This window comes from Bos grunniens, chromosome 16 (genome assembly GCF_055505025.1).
Source record: "Bos grunniens cultivar Pamir isolate PY7600 chromosome 16, Bosgru_T2T1.0, whole genome shotgun sequence".
In the NCBI taxonomy this organism is placed as follows: domain Eukaryota; kingdom Metazoa; phylum Chordata; class Mammalia; order Artiodactyla; family Bovidae; genus Bos; species Bos grunniens.
In genome coordinates this window covers 11321584-11342448 of record NC_141180.1, presented here as the reverse complement: position 1 = coordinate 11342448, position 20865 = coordinate 11321584, and the positions used below count along the sequence as shown (strand labels likewise).

Below are 20865 nucleotides of genomic sequence, written 5' to 3'. Positions count from 1 at the left end.
CCTAAATGTACGACTTGACCTCTTTGTGCCTCAATTTTCCTATCTGTAAAATGGGGACAATAATAGCCACCTACTTAACAGGTTTAAGTAGAAACTCTTAACCCTGCACCCTCGGAACAGAACTCATTCGTGTGTAGAGGACTTCCTGTATTACATATGGGGCACTTACCTTAGGCTGAACCCTGTGATCAAGGTCTTATATTACCTACTTCAGTTCTTACAGCAAGCTTGTGAGAAAGGTGCTGTTTTTTTCCTATGGATGAAAAAGCAGAGGCTTGGGGAAACTGGTTAACTTGCTCTACATCACATGGTTAGCAAAGGCAGCACCAGAAGTCAGAGCCCGTGTTCTTCACCACTTGATCTTCTGTGTTTTCATCTATGTTTCCATCAAGGGAATTTCTGGTCTTAGTTTCTTTTCTCAAGTAGGTATCATCTAGAATGCTAGAGTTTATATTATCAGCTGGTAATTTGGCTTATGGAAAGGGCACTGGATTAGGAGTCAGGAGACCTAAATTCTGATCTAACTCTGCCACTGACTACAGCAGCTGAGACAAAGTGTTTTCTTCTGCTGGGCTACCAAGTGGGAACTGATAATGCCTGCTCTGCCTATCTCAGGGACTATGGGGAGGGTCACTTTCAAATTTATCCAATAATGAGGGCTCACTGGAGGCTCAAGCTCATGTGAGCTGCATTTGCATGTGTTTTTCATTATTGTTAAATCAACTTGTGCTGTGCTTAACTTAGGAGATGCTTGAAATGTAAGATACCATTGTTCCTATGAGTTTGGACAATATGAACCAGTTTTCCTTGGGGTCTGATTGCCCTCAGACAGGCTAACCATCAGCTGGGATGAACCTTATATTTCAGAGAGTGAACCTCACTCTAGGACCTTCCCTGGATTTCAACCTTCCTCTTTCAACTATTCCGTGATGGGGCATGTGGAGAGCTGCTTTGGAACCAGGATGCCAGCAAAGTCAAGGAGGTCAAACTGAGGCCTCCCCATGAAGATCTCTGCGAACCTGAGATCCTCACGAAGTGCTTCTCTCCCTGCATCCATCCGGTTGCTATGGTGGGATGTTGGGTTGGTTCCATTCTTCACTAAGAGATTAGGCATAAACATGCGGAAGAAGGATTTGACCGCTAAGGCAATGAGAAAAAATGAAGCCAGGATTCATATTCAGCTGGTATGTATCAAGGTGACAGATTTTTCCCAGTCAGAATCTGCTCTGATCGGTCAGTGCCCACAGAGGGCTGCTTGTTAGACGTACTGACTCTCACTCCTGGATAAAGCTCATTTGCTTTCTGGTTTTGCAGAGGCTCTTCTTGGTTCTGTGCTCTGCCTGGTCAACTCTTTTCCCATCTGCCTCTTGGGAACATAGAGGTAGCACAGGAAATAGCACAGGGGCTCAGGGAGGTGCCTCACAGGGGCTGACACAATGGAGCAGGTCCCCGTTGCCCTGATGTCCCCAAGAGCCTGATGGGATGTGTCCATTCAGCTGGCTCAGCTCTGAGAACAGGAGCCAGATCTTCTTCAACCCTTCATCGTGACAGTTCTGTGCTGATGTTTAAATGGTGCTCAAAATGCATTCAATGAATGGATAAACCCTCCAGAAAGTATCCGAGTTTCGGACACAGTGTAGGGAGCTGTTGGCTTATTCCTGGTGGAAGGTAAATTAAAAAGACTAGATCACATCCCTCAGGGAATTCCAGTGTATAGTGGATGATTCCATCACTACGTGACAAAGATAAAGGACATGCAGATAGGCATTTTATGAGTGCAAACAGATTCAATTTTTAAAAGTCAAGGTCATCATTAAGTAAAATGAAAGAAGCAAGAGAAAGCAAGGACAAGTAGAGATTTTTTTTTTTAATTGGATGTAAAGCCTCCAGGAGAAGCAAATTCCTCTGGAAACAGCCCAGCCTGTGGCATTTCTTCTTTTTTCAAAGGCTGGTTTTGTTGGGTTTTTAACTGAGAGCCTCAGGATGGAAGGAGAAGCTATCTCCCCAGCACAGAGTTTTCCCCCTCTTTTCCAAAGGGAAGGCAGATTTGGGAAACTGGCACTGCCCCTACCCAGATGGCAGCCAGCAGCTGGCTCTGGCAAGGGCAAGTTCTCACTCCCGGCTGCTGGCTGCCCAGCCCCTCCCGTTTCCCCAGCAAGGCCGGGCCATTAGGAAGGAGAGAATGCGAGAGCCCTGCCATGCCAGTGGCTCCTCACCACCCTGACCCAGCTTCCCTGGCTCTGGCACCCGGGCCCACAGCCGGGGAGCCGGGGAGCGGACCCAAAGGCACGAGCCAGCAGCCTCAGCCTCCCGCTTCCCGCCTCAGCTGCTGACTTGGCCCCGGCACGATGGCCGCTGACATCCACGGGGCCGTAGCACGAGGGACAAAGAGTGGCAGTGACTTCAGCGCGCATGGCCTGGCCACAGCACCGCTGGCTGGTTGGGTACCAGGGCTCAGATATCAGCCTGGTGGCCCGTGGCCGCCCCTGTCCCATACCAGACACCACCCCGGCGCTCCCCAGATCGCACCTGTCCCCGTGGTCTTCACTGGAGGCACATTGTTCTTTTTCCCATCTTTTCTTCCTTTTCCTTCCTCCTCTCTCTTTCTTCCTTGTGTTCCCTTCTCCTCTCCTCTTCGCTCCTCTTTTCTCTTCCATTCCTCCCTCTCCTCCAACCCGTCTCTCTTCACAGAGTGTCTTTCTCCTACATCCTTGCTTTCCTCCTCTTTACTTTAATCTTCAAACACATATTGACTACACCTTCTCTATCAGTCCGTCTACTAGACTCTGGCAGGTCACAGATACCGTATACTTGGCCCTGCCTCTGACGTTTGTACATGAGATGAGTCTATGACAACTGATGAAGACAGAGTGTGTGAAGTACCAAACATGCCCACAAACGACTCGGACAACAGAGGAAAGGGTCACCGGTTTCTGCCTGACCCATTTTGGGGAAAAGTTTGCTGAGGAGCTGCCATTTTTCAGTTCGATTGCTTACTCGGCTTTGCATGTTCCTGAGGAAAGATATAGATTTCCAAGTCTGGTTGGAAAAATGGGAGCTTTGATTTTTGTTTCAGTTTCTGTTTATGAATTCAGATTCTAAGGCTTTGAATTTTCATCAAATCCGGTTTATCCATTTTTCTTTCTTTGATGGATAGTACTTCTGCTATCGTATCAAAGAGCTTTTTGCAACTAGCCCAATGTTGTAGAGATTTTCTGCTGTATTTTCTTTTAGAAATTTCATAAATTTGCAATTACATTTACAGTCTATGAACCGTTTTGAATTCATTTTTGTTTATAGTATGTATAGAGGGTGTTTTTTGTTTTGTTTTCCATCGTCGTCGGTTAGTCACTAAATCGTGCCCGACTCTTTGCGACTCCATGGACTGTAACTCACCAGGCTCCTGCGTCCATGGAATTCTCCAGGCAAGAATACTGGAGTGGGTTGCCATTTCCTTCTCCATTGTTTTTTTCGCATATTGACATCCAATTGTTCTGGTACCATTTCCTGAAAAGACTATCCCTTCCCTATTGAACTGCCTTTGCATCTTTTCAAAGGTAACTTGACTATATTTGTGTGGGTCCACTGGTGGATTCTTCGAGAGCATTTTAATGTCCAGTGTGTTACTGAACGCATTCTGTCTCTGTGTCCTTATCTCAAAATAAATGCATTCCTACTGTGTAAATAGCACCCTATGCAGGAACTACAGTTACTACTTGACTGGGCAAAAGAAAAGAAGTTTGGGCAAATACAGATTAGAATTCACTCTGCCCCTGATTGCAGCATGACTTTTGGGTTTTGGACTTTTTGATCTTAAAGGAACACAAGTGGGACTCGATAAGAAGTGTCATGAAGATTAATGAGGGACATGGCTAGGAGAGGACCTGGGATTTGCCTCATCTGCATCCAGATATTTGTTTAATTCCCTCTGTTTCCTTTTGCAGTGAAAATATTTTTGGGGGGATGCGACTGTGATATGAGAATAATTATATTGTTAGACTATAAGCACTTTCAAGGAAGGTCTGTCTTCTTTTGTAAAAAGTGAAACACTTCTGTGGCCCCTTCAGTAGGCAGTAAACAGGTCCTCAGTATCTCTTGTTTATCTTCTGCTGCATCAAATCAAATACAAAGATTACTCAGAAAATGTGTTTAATGTTTTAGTCCCCGTGGCATTCCTTTGGCTTTCCTTTACCAATAGAATTAGTCTTTTACAATTTTGGAATGAAAAGTATGCAAAATGGTGTCTTCATATTGCTTAACTGCTTTCCACTCATGCCACTCATTTCTGATTTTTCATGGCTTTAAGCCACCATCTGCGGGGAGGGTGGGAAGGACACTTGTAAGGTCACTGTGTCCTGCCCTCCAGCCTCAGGCCTGGCTGCACTTGGGCTACGGATGTTTCTATCTTTCCTGAAAGGTTTTCAGAGCTTCCTTCTCATCTTCAGAGGTCTCATCTTCAGGGTAGGCCCCCAGCTCTTACCTCCAAGGACCGTGTTCCTGGTTGATGGGCAAGGAAACTTCATTCCTACCAGACACCCTGGACAGCTTGTACTATGATATTGTTTTGTGACTTTGACCAACTTTGCTTTCTTTTCTTTTATAAATCATTCAAACACTTCAAGTCCAAATATTAACACTGGGGACAGCTTGTGATTAACCTCTCTCTACTCCAAGAAGTAACCAGCGTCAGTGATTCTTCCTTCTAAAATTGCTTAACCAGTTTTTAATACACCAAAAAGACTTTTGCCCAGAGCCCTCTGGCCATCTATTTTCCTTAATGGTCTTTTATGGGGGACCTTATCAAAAGCTTGCAAGGAAATCCAAGTAAATTATGTTCCTTCGTTCACCTTTACCTACTATTTCATTAACTTTTTCAAAAACAATATGACATAGTTTTCAACATAATTAAAGGGGTTGGGAAAAAGGGAACTTTAACTACCGCCTGACAGTTTCCGGAGTTGCCTACGAGAGCTGGGTCACTGCTCATATTCTGCCTCTGCTTAAGGACACTAATTCATTTCCCAGGCTGTCTGGCGAGGTCAGCCACTGGTTCAAGGTGGAAATGACAAGTTTTTAGGCTTTCAAGTGTGCAGTACTCAGCTCTCCAGAGAGCATGAAGGAAGGAAACCACAAGTTTATCCAGGTCTGGCCCAGAGAAAGAGGAAATGATGGGACGAACCAAGACGAAGGCAGGGGTGGTGTCTCCGTGGAAGGGGGAGCCAGCCCCGGAGGGCTCAGACAGTCCCAGATCGCTCTTTATTCTCTGTATGGGAAAAAGGAAGGGCTGATCATCGCATTTGGGAAAACTTTCAGTGTTCCAGGGGAGGTGTGTAAGGCTAGAATGGAAGGGTGGGCAGACGCTGGTCAAATGAGGAGGAAAGGGATAGAAATAAGCTCGCACAACGGGTGGCAGCAGCTTTTAAAAGGACGCTAATCATCGTCATCATAACTGCAGGGTATTTATTGAGTGTCTCCTACGTGAAAGTATGTGCCAGGCATGCGCAAATGCCTCTTGCATTTACGCTTAATAACCTGGAAGGGTAGATATCATTATCCTCACTTACAAATGAGAAAAATAAGGCACAGGGAACTGAAAGGATCTGAAGGTCACACAGTTAATACATTATCAGATTTGGGAGGCTACCTTCTCGCCCTAATTCTGAAGTACGTAGATTTTCATGATGCTAGCTACTCAATTTTTAGCCAATTTAGTACCAAATTCTCCCATAAGTCAAATATTCTGGTTAACAAAATGTTCTAGACATTCTACGTATGAATTAGCAGTTTTCATAAAATAGGAATCATTACTCGATGGTTAAAAAGCAGCCACTGTTTAATTTGTATGAATGATTCGCAAAAGCATTTAAGGTTTATAGTCCTCAAAGCATCTTTATGAGCCTCCATTTTTACTGGTCTGAGAATTTGGAAGTACTTGTGTACAGAGGGCTCTGGCTGACAAAATGCTAGTAAAATTGGCTTTTTCTGTAGAAAGGAACTAGCAAAGAAAAGCTGAGAAGCTTCCATTTCTTTCTGGCTTACTTCTTGGTTTCCACTGGCTCAAGGCCTATTTTTCCTTATGTCTGAAGGAATGGGCCATTTTTAGTCTCTTCCCCAACTTCAGAAAGCCCACCATAATTGTCCTACCACATGCTTCATCCATCCTGCCCAGGATGTGATGCCTTCATATGAGACAGCATTTCTACAGTGTGTTTTGGAGACCTGCAACCTCTCTCCCCGGGTGGCCCTGCAGGCTGCTGTGTTCCAGGGATCAAGACGCCTCACCTTCTGGTCCTGCACGCTTCTTTCAGTGTCTAGGGGAACACGTGGCTGTCTGAAAGCACCTGGGCCAGGCTGAGGGGCCCAGCCGCTAGGTCCACACTCCTGACTTCTCAAAACAATGACCCTTCAGACCAGGAGCCTGAGAAGCTGAGAAACCAAAGAAACAACTTGGGTGTTTCTTTAAAGAATGAATGTGCTAATTGGAGGGACTGCAAACATAGTGGTCAGAGAGAAAAAAATACATCCTTCCATCTAGCACCAAAACTGGGAACTTGGGTGGGAAAAGCAAGTCCCCCATCTTAGGAGGGAAGGTAGCCTGGGCTGCTGGTCTTCAGTAAGGTCCGATAAAGTCCAGGGTTGGTGGTTTGAAGTTCCAGAGTCCATTTCCAGAGAACAGGGGGCATCAGCTCTGTCCACTGGGTGTGCAGCCCTTAGGCAGGTGTCTGTGTGACTTGCTGGGCAGAAGGGCAATCCCTGGACCATGTGGGCAAGTAGCAAGTGTCCTGCCACAGTCATGCGCCCGTGTGCCCATTCTAGCTCTGCACCTTCTAGGCTTGGTGACCTTGGACAAATAGATTTTGATTTATTCATCAGTCTCAGTTTCCTCATCAGGAACATGGGAACAATGATGATTTGAGGAGTATGAAAAATAGTGAGTGTGTTAAAGTGCCTGACAACACATAGCCAATGATGTCTTTCTTATAAATTTCTGTCCTGTTATCTTTCTAAATGCCAAATAAAGATTCACTGCACAGCTAATGTGAGCAACTTTGTGTTCTCTATAATCTCTCCATGGATGGTAAGGAAATAGCATTTCTTGGATGAAGATGTAGTGACTAAATCCCACTCCCTCTTTGGACCTATGATGTGAAAAACTTTTTAGTAATTTACTAATAGATGAAAAATCTTGTACTCCGTGGCTGTCTTACTCTAACTCCAGGCCCCTGCACAACTTCTGGCCTCTCAGTACCATGGTATCCTCCCACTGGAGTACAGGGAAACTTCCAGATTCCATGTGTACCAAGAGAAGGCCTTGAGAGGTCAGAAGCTCTACTTTAAAGGCACCTAAACAGCACCCCCAGCCGAGGTGACCTGCCTGGCAATGGTACCATATTGCTGAAGTTTCAATATACATGCAGGCTTCTAGAAGGAGGGGCGTTGGGATTGACACCCTCCTGGTACGTTCACAGGAAAGCAGAGAGCGAGTCCCACTGCTCTGGGGGGCTCCTAGCGTGGGCGGCATGGGTGGGCAGGCACACACTTAACTGGCTATTCCTTTTTCCCTCATTTTTTCCATTTCTTCCTCGTCCCAGTTTCCGCACAACTTTCAACTTTCACCCCAGACAGGTGAAAATGCCCTGTATGTCATAGTCTAAATTCTCTAAACATATGAACTTCTGCACAGTCATTCCATGTATTGGTGTGCTTACATAAAGAGAGGTTTTGAAGTTTAGAAATCCCTTTTTCTTGAAGCTTAGTTTTCAAGATTAGCATTTGATTAAGCTCTCAAACAGAGAAGGCGATGGTACCCCACTCCAGTGTTCTTGCCTGGAGAATCCCAGGGACGGGGGAGCCTGGTGGGCTGCCGTCTATGGGGTCACACAGAGTCGGACACGACTGAAGTGACTTAGCAGCAGCAGCAGCAGCAAGCTCTCAAAAAGAGTAACTTGCTGGTAAAAGCTGAGCAATGACTTCCTTTTTTCCAGCAGATATTTACTCATTACTTGAAGATTGGCAAACATTGATCTGATGGATAGAAACCATAAGGACTCACAGTTTAAAGGAAAAGGGAGATTATTTCACTTTAAAAACCGATATCTGTTAGGTATAGTTTGGAGATTATGCCACCTTGGTTATCGACTATGTAAGTGGAGTTTATGGATAGCATTGGGGAAGGAAGGTCCTTGGCTGAAGGGGCTGTCAAAGCTCTTACCAGTGTATTACCAGTTTGTGCTGAGACTGGGAAGTGGCACTTAGACAGTGCCTATGCTGAAACTTCCAAAGGTGGGACTTTGCTGTGCTGTCTGCCTTTTCTGCTCACTATGTCTCACCTTTAGAAGCATCTACTAATTTCCTTTCCTTAAGGATTCATATAAACTCATTGTTAGAGTTGATTAGCAGTCTTCTTTGTCTTTGTTTTTAGGAGGTGACTTTTTACTCACTTTGCTTGAAGAAAACAAGAAGCTGCAATCTTGCCAAGTAGAACTTAATCAGTACTTTATTAAATCCAATTCACAAATATTCATTGGGTGCCTATGTGCCAAGCCACCATTCCGGGCACTTGTCATGTCTCTGTTATAGTACCAAGTACAGATGAGTAGAAAAAAAGGACATTGCAGGAGAAGGGGAATAGAAAGTCGGGGATTAATTGCCCTAGAAAAGCACCAAACACATCTTACATCATCAGAATCATGATGATCCTTGATTTTGCCTCTCTGCAAAAGTTTTGTGGTTAGTGAAATCTGTTATGCATGCATGCTAAGTCACTTCAGTCGTGTCCATCTATTTGCGACTCTATGGACTATAGCCACTAGGCTCCTCTGTCCATGGGATTCTCCAGACAAAAATACTGGAGGGGGTTGCCATGCCTTCCACCAGGGGATCTTCTCAACCCAGGGATCGAACCAGCATCTCTTACATTATATTACATTGCCTGCGTCTCCTGCATTGGCAGGTGAGTGCTTCACGACTAGCACCACCTGGGAACCCCAGAATATGTTAGAGCTACATCCATATTGGTACCCTCTGGAAATACAACAGATCTTCAGTAACTGGAATATTGCTGTTTTTGATTCATAAAATGAAGTATCATTTTATGTAGAATGAATTTGTAGCACTGGTGATAAAGTTCATTTATCTTCAATTGCTTGTCTTTCCAGTCTGGCTGATCTCCTCAGCATTTTCTACTTTACCAAGTTTTGTGATGAAATGTTTCCCCTGCTCTGACCATCTGCAGCTTGGTGTCCTCCAAACTCATGAGGTTACCTTCTTCATAGAGACGTCTTTGGCTCCTCCAGCCAATGTTGACGTGAATTCTGTCTCTGAATCTCTGTCATATCTCTAGTTCAATTCACATAGTTGGCCTCAACACTACATTAATGGCAGGATCTAGGTCTTAAATTTTCTTTGCATTTTCTATAATGCCTAGAAAATTATATAAAACATTATAGGCCTAAATAAATATGTAGGTCGGTATATACTTATTGAGTACTTTTAGGGATGATGACAAAATAGTTAATACTCAGTACAGCATGGACACTGATCACTGAGAGTACTCTGACCAATTCATATTGTCTGAATATCAGCCACACTTACACACACACACACACATATGGAATACTTACAATATTACATGGGGTGCATACATCACCTTTCATTTCATAGAAAAGAGATGAGGGAACCGAGTTTCAGAGAAGCTCGTTACTTGCTCAGGACACACAACCGATGGAAGGCCCTAGGTTCACTCAGCACCTGTGTTCTTTCCACTGAACTCCTGTGCTGATTCCTACTTGCGGTGGGTCAGGTCCTTTCTCTCCCTGGGCTGAGTTGTGCCTTTCAGAGGAGAGGGAGTTGGGTGACTGTCGAGTCTGCCTAGAGTACACAGATAGTCAGCTACTTAGACTGAGCCGTCGGCACTGTGGGGACCTGCATGGTCGTGCTTAACATCTACGGCCAGTTCGCACACTGTTTTGCCTGCGTTATAAAGATTTGGTCAGAGACAGTTATTTTACAAAGCCAGAGATCTGGTGGCTTGTGCGATGATTCTTAGCAGCTCCCTTCGAATCTCTCAGTATTTCCATTTTATCTTGTTTAAGTGGTGAAATATTGTACTTGCCCTAAATTTCTCATAAATTATTTTAAAATCTTTAATCTGCATTTTTAATATAAAAATTAAATGTCATTATTATCCAACAATCTAATTGGTGATTAAGAAAACATAAGTCATCGCTTCTCAGTTTGGCCAGTCAGTAGTGAAGAGTGAGGTGAATGATACTTTCTAATACAGGATTGAGAGCCATGAGCTCCTCAGTCCCACCCCATTTCCTGTTCCTGAGCACACAGGATCACTTCATTTCCTCCTTGTTGGGTTGGGGTCATGTGACGGGGCTCTGGCCAAAACAGTTAGGACTGAGGGATATAAGCCACCTCTAGTTCTGCCCCTTAGAAGCATGTTCTGGCTTTTGCTTTCCCGTCCACAGTGAGTTTAGATGCCGCTGGTCTGTGATTGCAACATCATGAAAGGGAAGGAGTTTGGGTTCCTGAATATCCACTTGGAAGAGAGCCTCCAAAGAGAGCTGCCAGACTTTCACTGGACAGTGACACGAGGGAGAAATAAACCTAGTGGTGTGAGACCACGGAGATTGTCATTATAGCAACTGGTATGTATTGCTCTGATACAGAAATTGGTACTGGAAGTGGGGTACTGACATAGCTAAATTGCATTCTTTGACTGCTACACTAGCTTAAGTGTGTTATCACTCATTTCGGAGTTCAGCAACAGGCTGAAAAGAAGCTAATACCAGAATCTGGAAAGGTGGAAATTCAGTTTATGCAGTGACAAATTTGGTAGAGTTATTGCCTCCTATTGATTAGAAGGTAGTCACATCACAGTTTTTATCACGAGGGTAAGTGTTTAGAAAACACAATCCTAGCAGTGTTTTGGGCTTATCTAGACTGTATGATGACTCAGGAAAGAATTCATGAGTTTGCTAGCAAAAATAGAATCAGTTCAGTTCAGTTCAGTCACTCAGTTGTGTCTGACTCTTTGCAACCCCATAAATCACAGCATGCCAGGCCTCCCTGTCCATCACCAACTCCCAGAGTTCACTCAGACTCACATCCATTGAGTCAGTGATGCCATCCAGCCATCTCATCCTCTGTTGTCTCCTTCTCCTCCTGCCCCCAATCCCTCCCAGCATCAGGGTCTTTTCCAATGAGTCAACTCTTCACATGAGGTGGCCAAAGTACTGGAGTTTCAGCTTTAGCATCATTACTTCCAAAGAAATCCCAGGGCTGATCTCCTTCAGAATGGACTGGTTGGATCTCCTTGCAGTCCAAGGGGCTCTCAAGAGTCTTCTCCACCTTTACATATTCTGAGGTAGAGCTCAGAATTCCAGACATTAGGTTCAAAGTTCCCCTGTTTGAATTACCTTAGTTAGTCTAATGTAAGACCCTAATGAGATTCTGCCTTGACTATACAAATGACCTGTGGAAAAGTTATGAAATTAATACAAATGTTTGAAGTTTTTTTTTCTCACTTTGAAAAAATTTCCTGTTTGATTCTAAATAAATATCCAATTTGAGAGGCCAAAAAAAAAAAAAAAAGAGTCTTCTCCAACACCACAGTTCAAAAGCATCAATTCTTCGGCGCTCAGCCTTCTTCACAGTCCAACTCTCACATCCATACGTGACCACTGGAAAAACCATAGCCTTGACTAGATGGACCTTTGTTGGCAAAGTAATGTCTCTGCTTTTGAATATGCTATCTAGGTTGGTCATAACTTTCCTTCCAAGGAGTAAGTGTCTTTTAATTTCATGGCTGCAATCACCATCTGCAGTGATTTTGGAGCCCCCCAAAATAAAGTCTGACACTGTTTTCACTGTTTCCCCATCTATTTCCCATAAAGTGATGGGACCAGATGCCATGATCTTCGTTTTCTGAATGTTGAGCTTTAAGCCAACTTTTTCACTCTCCTCTTTTACTTTCGTCAAGAGGCTTCTTAGTTCCTCTTCACTTTCTGCCATAAGAGTGGTGTCATCTGCATATCTGAGGTTATTGATATTTCTCCCGGCAATCTTGATTCCAGCTCGTTTCTTCCAGCCCAGCGTTTCTCATGATGTACTCTGCATATAAGTTAAATAAGCAGGGTGACAATATACAGCCTTGACGTACTCCTTTTCCTATTTGGAACCAGTCTGTTGTCCCATGTCCAGTTCTAACTGTTGCTTCCTGACCTGCATATAGATTTCTCAAGAGGCAGGTCAGGTGGTCTGGTATTCCCATCTCTTTCAGAATTTTCCACAGTTTACTGTGATCCACACAGTCAAAAATAGAATACAGAGTCCAAAAGTTAGGGTTGTAGGATTAGAAAAAAATAAGCATGTCCAACAGTAAGACATGCTATCAAAAGAAAGTCTTTTGGTGACAAATATCTAGTAAAAGTTCTCATGTGACATGTGAATGAAGTTGTTTGAGGCAAAAATAAAATCAGTAGTATGGCCTTCTTACCTATTGTTTCTGATAGCTTCAGTGCATTTAGGTAATTATTTTGAGAGAGAAAAAGGCATGGAGGGGAAGAAGCAAAAAGAAAAAGAAAAAAAAGGTAATTTGATAATAAGGTTTAGAAAATAACTCTGAGTGTGGTCACTGGCACGAGGTCCTGACTGAAGCAAATATATCATATGTTTTCTAAGTTTAGAATTGCATTGACAAAGAAAGCAGGGGCTTGAACTTGAAACATTCTTGCCTGTTCAAGATTTAAAGCAATTCTCCAGTTGCCAACCCATTCCAGATTGAGTGGAAGTCAAGCTTTTGCAGGTGTACTGTTCGGAAGGAAGGATGTCCCCACTAAGCCAACTTCACACATGTCCAAGAAGAAGAACAAACAATGGAGTCCTTCCTAGAGCTATTCCACACACATAGCCACCATGCCCAGAAGGTATGGGCTGTACATGCTGACTCAGAGGGGCTCAGCATGGCCGTGGACCACGATGCGGAGTGTTACCTATTATTTTCCTACACAAACAAGATTATTTTCCTGTATTTTCCCCATTATTATAAATGGATTGTGATGATGGGGAAGTAGGGTGCAGATTACTTGTCTTTTTAATATGTAGGCTACCTACATAAGTCCTGCATGTAGAGCCTACCTAGCGGTCCTACATCAGACTGATGGAGAAGATGCTGCCCTCCTCAGGTGTTCTGGACATTGATATGGTGGTGGTGGTGGCTGGATGGGGCTTTGCATTGTCCTCTGTGGGGTGAGGCGAGTGTGATCTATAAGAGGAAAGTAAAATGAATATTTGATGTTCACAAGTTCAAACTATGGTAAAACTTTTAGTGATCATCACTTTTGAGTCTCTTCTTGGACATGTGGGAAGTCTCTTCCGGGCCACCCTGAAGTTAAATGGCCATGTGATCCCAAGGGCTGGCCAATGGAACAGGAGCAGAAGTGATGACTGTTACTTTAAGGCCAAATGTGTTACAATCTCAAGTGTCTTCTTTACATTTTCTCCCATCTAAATAGCTGCAAGCAAAGGACTCTAAGATGAAACTGTCACACGTGCATGATGACAGCAGACATTTCTGAGTAAGTAATAACTTTGTATTGGGGATAGCAGTTATATTTGGAAATTGTGTTTTATAGCAGCTGCGTTGATCACCTTGAACAATACACTATTCTAAACTGAAGACTAGTTCACAAAGCTGGGAAAGCTCTTTATTTTTCTTGAAAGGAGTGAAATCATCCTCCTGCCCTGTCATCTTCGTCACATTTGGTTCAAAAAGTCCTTTTTTAGGATTGTTCTGATAGGAACACGTCAGGATGTAGAATGTAAGTGAACTGGGAGAAGTGGTTCAGAGCTCAGGCTTCCATCGGTGAAGGCACTGAAGGTCCACCTTTCACGGCGGTCCTTTCTCTGTGGCCTGGATAGCACACTGGCGCTTAGCATATCTCTCTATGGCAGGATAGCACATTTCTATACATAGGCATCTAGGACATGACAAAGCTATATAAAGCTCAGTCCATGACTGAACGTCGTTGCCCAGGTCTTGGGATATGAGAGCACCAGGTTAAATAAACCCATGGTCAGTTGTTTCCGGCTATATGTCTTCCTCCTCGTTTCCGGGTGTGGATTGCACTTGAAAACTCCAGCACAGCAATGACTCTTGACCTATCGGTGACACCCAGCAAGGCCATGCAGCAAGGGTGTAGATGCTACTGGCATTCATAACTGGAAATAAGTCCCTAAAATACCCATTTTCTCGTGGTGGTCCAGTATAGAACTGTGATCCAGGAATCTCTTTAAAACCCTCTTAAGCCTATTAAGATTATCATAATCTATAACCTCGCAAGGACACAAGTCCTGCATAGTCAGCTACTTTGTAACGTGGTATTTCCATGTCTTTGAGATCCTAAACCTGATTCATCAAAGCGTGTCTGCTCCTAGTATTTTGAGATTGGGTAAATCACTTCACTTTTATCTGCTGAGATCTTAAAAGGCCGTGACTGAGGCCTAGAGCTTTCTCTTTGTCATCTAGGACTATATGACAGCACCTAACCAAGTCACTACTCATGCATCTGGACAGTAGAGAAGCTCAGGCCAACAATACCCAGCCTAGAGACCTGGAGGACATCACAGCCCATCCAAGCCATCAATAAATCCTTGACGCTTTAACCCTGGCCTCCTCCTCCCTCCACTCCCGCCCCCAATTTACAATACCCTCTCTTTTAGGAGAAGGGTGGTGGAATTGCTTTGCATTGGAATTACTGGTATAAAGAGCTACCTTTTCATCTGAGTAATGCTAATTCATTCCCATCCATGGTCATTCGCTACCTATTAGAAATATCCTGACAGCCTGCATCTCATTACCATCGCAGCAGGTCCAGCTCCCAAGAATAACCTTCTAAGGAGGATGAAATGTACGCCAGTGGCATCTAATACCAGGGCATTCACATTCATATTTTTAGCAGCATATATCAGTTAGCCCAACCTTTAGTGTACTCTATGTACTTTTAATAATCTCCATAAAAGCCTGATTTCCAATCCCTAGGCTCAAGCTGACAGTGTAAATAAAATCACCCAAATCCACAGGGTAAGAGAAATGAAAATGACAAGGATTAAAATTTGGTCAAACCTCTTTCTTTTTAAAAATTCTGCTTCCCTTCCAATTGGATCACGACCCTCTGTGTGCTCAGCTTAAGACCAGACGGTATGCTTTCACTTTTATTCCTCTCTGCAGCAGGCTTACAGTATTTAGTGAGAGTCTGTAAAGAATGTGTGCTGGGTAGAGAGTTAATACCATAATCCCCTATCGTTGGGGTCAAATGCTGAATAGAGCAAAAGAATTAGAAAACATGTTACATACAATGGCAGGAAAAAATGCATCAGCATGCTGTTCCGTGAACACCAGCATCCTTCACCCGCAAGTAACGGCCATGAGGTAACAGAGTGGATGTCGAGACGTGTACTTGGAGTCCAGTGTACACAGAAGCAGGGGTGGGAGACTTGAGCACAAGTCTTAATCCCCAAATACTCTGGGCCATATTTGTCTCCATTTGTAATTGCTTCTCTCCCAGCACGTGCTCCTTGGTTAGTTGGTAAGTAACGCATGTGGGCACTAAATTGTTTCCCAGAGTTGAACTCTCATCTCTCCCTTTTCCCTCTTCAGCAGTGGGTGTGAATATTGTTCTCAAAGTGCTGTCTCTGTCTCTGGAGAATTCTCTTAATAAACGAGTAGAAATTTGAGGCACCGAAGGCAAAAAGAGTTGAACAGCCACCTTCCATTGTATCTTGGGAAAGTCAACTGAACTTCCCTGGAGTAAGATTATGAGCAAGTAAAAAACTTTATGTGGAAGTTCTATAAGGAGAAGTGAGTATGTGTGTCAGTGGTTTGGCCATAAAGTGACAAGCTGAATGTATTTGAAACAATATCCTTTGAAGTAGCAACTATTACAGATTCAGCATTTAAATTTCTAAAGTTTATTTTAAATTTGACACATAGTAAATTTGGGGCTGTAGAGTTCTGTAGTTTTGACAAATGCAGAATTGTGTAAGCACTACCACAGTCAAGATACTTATACGAGGTACCTAGGATAGTCAAATTCATAGCGTTGGAGAGCGCACTGGCAGATGCCCGGGTGGCGGGTGGGAGGTGGTCAGAGTTGGGGGGCGGGGGAGGGGGAGTTCACATTTAGTGGGAACAGGGTTTCAGTTTAGGAAGGTGAATAATTCAAGAGATGGGTGATAGTGAGAGTTGCCAAGCAATGTGAATGTACTTAGCGCCACTGAATTGTACAGTTAAATATGGTTAAAATATTGTGTTTTTACATTATGTGACTTTTACCACAATAATTCTTATGCACACAATATCACACACGTACAACGTATACATGTTGTATATGTTGACCAGAATGATAATCCTGATAATCCGGAAGCCATATATGTAACAAAATAACAAAGACAACATCATCTATGCATTTTAAATACACATATATACTTTAACATATATAAATAACTAGACAGCCAACTTGTGTTCAATGAGTGTAGAAACAGTCACCTAACCTGCTATTGTATCAACATGAACAAAAGAGCTTATTAAATGCACATTGAATTGAATATTAACCTGGCTTCCCTGGTGGCTGACAGTAAAGAATATGCTTGCAATGTAGGAGACCCAGTTAGATTCCTGGGTCTGGAAGATCCCCTGGAGAAGGGAATGGCAACCCACTCCGGTATTCTTGCCTGGAGAATTCCATGGACAGAGGAGCCTGGTGGGCTACAGTCCATGGGGTCACAAAGAGTCAGACACGGACACAACTGAGCGACTGAAACACAAAACACACTACAGATGGAGAAACGACTTTGACTTAAAGTTTTAAAATCTCATGACAACTATAACTAGAGGCATGACACTCTAAGCTTTGCAAATGTATCTTTAAATACAAAGAGAGATGAGGTCGTAGGAAGTAGGGAAAAGATTGTGTTTATGTGTGTGTGTACATGTGCCTCTGTGAGACTACATTACAAATCCGTTAGCCCCTTAGACAGATGAAAATTGACTTGTTTTTGCATGTGACCAATACTATGTATTTATGCAGAAGATAAGATGGTTAGATGGCATCACCAACTCAATGGACATGAATCTGAGCAAACCCTGGGACATAGTGAAGGACAGGGAAGCCTGGCATGCTGCAGCCCATGGGCTTGCAGAGTCGGACATGACTTGGTGACTGAACAACAACAAATATGACTAAATGAGCAAAAGCTAATGGCCTTAAGGAGAAAACCATTAGAAAAATTATCGTTATTACGTTTGGCACATTGTACAGCTTATGGATTCTTAGTTCCCCAATCATGGATCGAACTTGGGCCCATAGCAGTGAAAGTACCATGTCCTAGCCCCCAGACCACCAGGGAAGTCCCTAGAAAGATGATGAACTAGGGTTTTAGCGTTATGTTTGTGAGGACAATCTTTTCTTCACTTAAGTAAGATACCATAACTTATATGAAAACATAAGGTTTGATTTCACCAGGAAGTATAAGACATATTATGAGTAATTCAGCATATCATCTCTTTCCTGCAAGGTATACTGACAAAATTACTAAAAGAATCTGATTTCAAGCAAACAAATCACTGCTGTTTAATAAAAGGAATATTAATATATCCTTAACTTTATGTTTTATCTTTACCACCTTTCCATTAGCCCACAGTGAGCCTCTGCGTCTTCTTTACTGGTTTCTCCTCATCTAGATGGTATTCTTTTCCTCATACTTCACTCATATTCACAGAGAAATCATTTCTGCCTATGGTTAGTCATTGATCTATACCTCCAACCCAGGTTTCCCTCATGAGTTCTGCATGTTCCAGTTTTCTACTTGATCTCTCTCCCTGGATATTCCACAAACCCAAACTTAAATTGTCCAAAATGGACCTCAGTATCTGTCAAACCAAATGGTTCCCTCTCCATAGAATTTTCCATACACTTCGATTAGCTCTTATCTCACTTCCTGTTTCTTTAACAGGACTGCAGGCAATGAACATGTGTCTTTTCCCCAGTGCCTGGCATGGTGCCTGGCATCTGGTAGGCATTTATAAATATTTGTGGAAGGAATGAGTGCATATGACACTCATATGCATATAAATAGAAATTTATTTCCACCTCAGACCCCAATGTTTATGAATAGTTTTTAAATGGATGAATAGCTCTGATGCACATATAGATATAAGCATTTATTCCCACACCAATCACCAACTACTGTATCTACATAATGTCTAGAGATCAAATAAAGTTTGCTTTGTGCAGCAAGGAAATTAATTAGCAAATTTCACTTTCTTTCCTATTCTCTTTTCTCATTGAAATCATATTCTTTTTTATTCGACATTATAACATAAGCATTTTCCCGTACCTTAAAAAGTCTCAGACATTATTTTCGCCAATTGAATTAATACTACCTCAGAAAGAAGTTCTTGCTGTGCACTGGAAGTTCAGTTGGAAGCATCTAGATGGAAGTGAGCACCTCCTCTAGAAGCAGCTTCTCTTCAGCGTCGGTGTTCTACAAAGTGTGGCCTCCGGACCAGCAGCATCGGCCGCATCTTAGAAACTTGTTGAAAATTCTTGGTCTCCACTCCCTCCTTTCTGCATCAGAGATGCTGGTGTGGAGCCTGAGATGTGTACTTTAACAAGCTCTCCAGGTGATCTCAATGTACAAAGAAGTTTGAGAACTACTGTTAAACACTCTTCTGTGAACCGTATATCTGCAACATGCGAATCTTGCTGCATAAATTCACTTTCCACTCACCCTCATCAGTTCTATATCATATTCATACTGAAAAAAAAAAAGCCTTCTGTATTTGGCAATAAGTCTTTAAAACAAGGCCTAGTTTCTTGCTGTACATAAAACATAAATAAATAGAAGTATGGTATAAGGCAGTGTTTTTTAAACTTAGTTTTAGGAACAGAAATTTGCTTCAAATGAAATATTGTGCAGAAGTCGTGTGTGTGTGTGTGTGTGTTTAGGGGAGACAACAAGGAATGACTATGTTTGAATGTGGTTGAAGGGGTTGGGAAATCAGAGTCTGCTCACTGGACTGGGCTTTCTTCCACTCTTTTCTCCAGGATGCCTCCAGGGAACCCACTCTGACAACCTCCAAGAAGATGGAAAGGGAGTGAGGTGGGAGTCGGGAGACCTGGTCTCTCTTTTATTTCTTTGGGCCATTCATTAATAATGCATCTCTGAGCCACATATTCCTTATCTGAAAATAAGTAACCTAAAATTTCTCTTCCAGCTTTAAGTTTCTTCTTTCTCTCTTATTGGCTAGCTTTTTGTAGAGAAAGATCTGAGCTATTTTGGAAGTTCTCTCTTCCTTGGAGGCTCAGGAAGACACGTTGGCTATGCCATTTGCAAGGTCCTCTGTCTTTTCTTTCAGTGTTAACCAACAGGCATTAATAAATAGACAGGGCCAGGCAGGCACCTGGCCAGGCACATTGGTGCTTTTGAACTGTGGTGTTGGAGAAGACTCTTGAGAGTCCTTTGGACTGCAAGGAAATCCAACCAGTCCATCCTAAAGGAAATCAGTCCTAAATATTCATTGGATGGACTGATGCTGAAGCTGATGGCCACCTGATGCAAAGAAATGACTCATTGGAAAAGACCCTGATGCTGGGAAAGATTGAAGACAGGAGGAGAAGGGGACGACAGAGGATAAGATGGTCGGATGGTATCACCGACTCGATGGACATGAGTTTAGCAGGCTCCGGGAGTTGGTGATGGACAGGGAAGCCTGGTATGCTGCAGTCCATGGGGTTGCAAAGAGTTGGACATGACTGAGTGACTGAACTGAACTGAGGCAGGCACCATTTGGAGTGCCACGAAAGAAATCTCCCACTAAAGTCCCATTAGCACTGAACAGATTTTCAACCCCAGCATTTGACTGGGACTATGGCCTGCTGATAACTAAGCCTGCTGGCTTATTGGTAAAGAATCCACTTGCAATGCAGGAGACCTGGGTTCAATCCCTGGGTCGGGAAGATCCTCTGGAGAAGGAAATGGCAACCCACTCCAATATTCTTGCATGGAGAATCCCATGGACAGAGGAGCCTGGTGGGCTATATAATCCATGGCATCACAAAGAGTCAGACTCAATTGAATGAGCACGCACAGGCCGATGATGTAAGGATATGAGAAGGTTTCAGGGAGCAGCAGCACACAGTTGCATTGGCCTTTTCTGCAGCCTCCTCCTCACCTTCTTTCCCCTCAAGTGTTATGAGTATCACTTTCCATCTCCTTCCTGCAGGCACCACTGTATTTTCTGCATTTCCATCTTCTCTTTCTCCCTGACTTTTTCTTCTTATCAGTTCCTGTGACTCTATAATTTATTTTTTTAATTTTATTGGCTGTGCTGGGTCTTTGTGGCTGCACAGGCTTTTCTCTAGTTGTGGCAGACGGGACCTCCTCTCTCGTTGAGGTGCGCGGGCTTCTCATTGCGGTGGCTTCGCTTGTTGCGGAGCACAGGCTCCAGGGTGAGCGGGCTTCTGTAGTTGCGGCTCCTGGGCTCCAGAGAGACCCTTCTGCTGTGTATGTGCAGAGGACAGCCGTGTATGAATCAGGAGGCCAGCCAGTCACCAGAACTGGAAGAAATCATTTGCTGTCATCCGTAAGTCACCCCATCTATGGTATTTTTCGTAGCCAGAACAGACTAAGACTGCTATCCTTATGTAAAACAGTTGCATCTGTATAAGTGTGTGTGTGTGTGTGTGTGTGTGTGTGTGTGTGTGTGTGAGAGAGAGTGTGTGGAGGGTAGCGGTAGTGGGGCAGTGGGGAACCTGAGGGGCAAGTTGAGCGTGATCTTACACTTTTGGCCCT

The 20865-nt window shown here is 43.4% G+C and overlaps 1 long non-coding RNA gene across 1 annotated transcript; it reads left to right on the top strand.

Moving 5' to 3' along the window:
- Window positions 1-588: 588 nt before the first annotated feature.
- On the top strand, window positions 589-15875 carry LOC147356173 (uncharacterized). The gene is made up of 3 exons (XR_015142675.1): window positions 589-1184; window positions 10479-10658; window positions 13527-15875. It is a non-coding gene; the product is annotated as an uncharacterized LOC147356173 (long non-coding RNA).
- Window positions 15876-20865: the final 4990 nt, after the last annotated feature.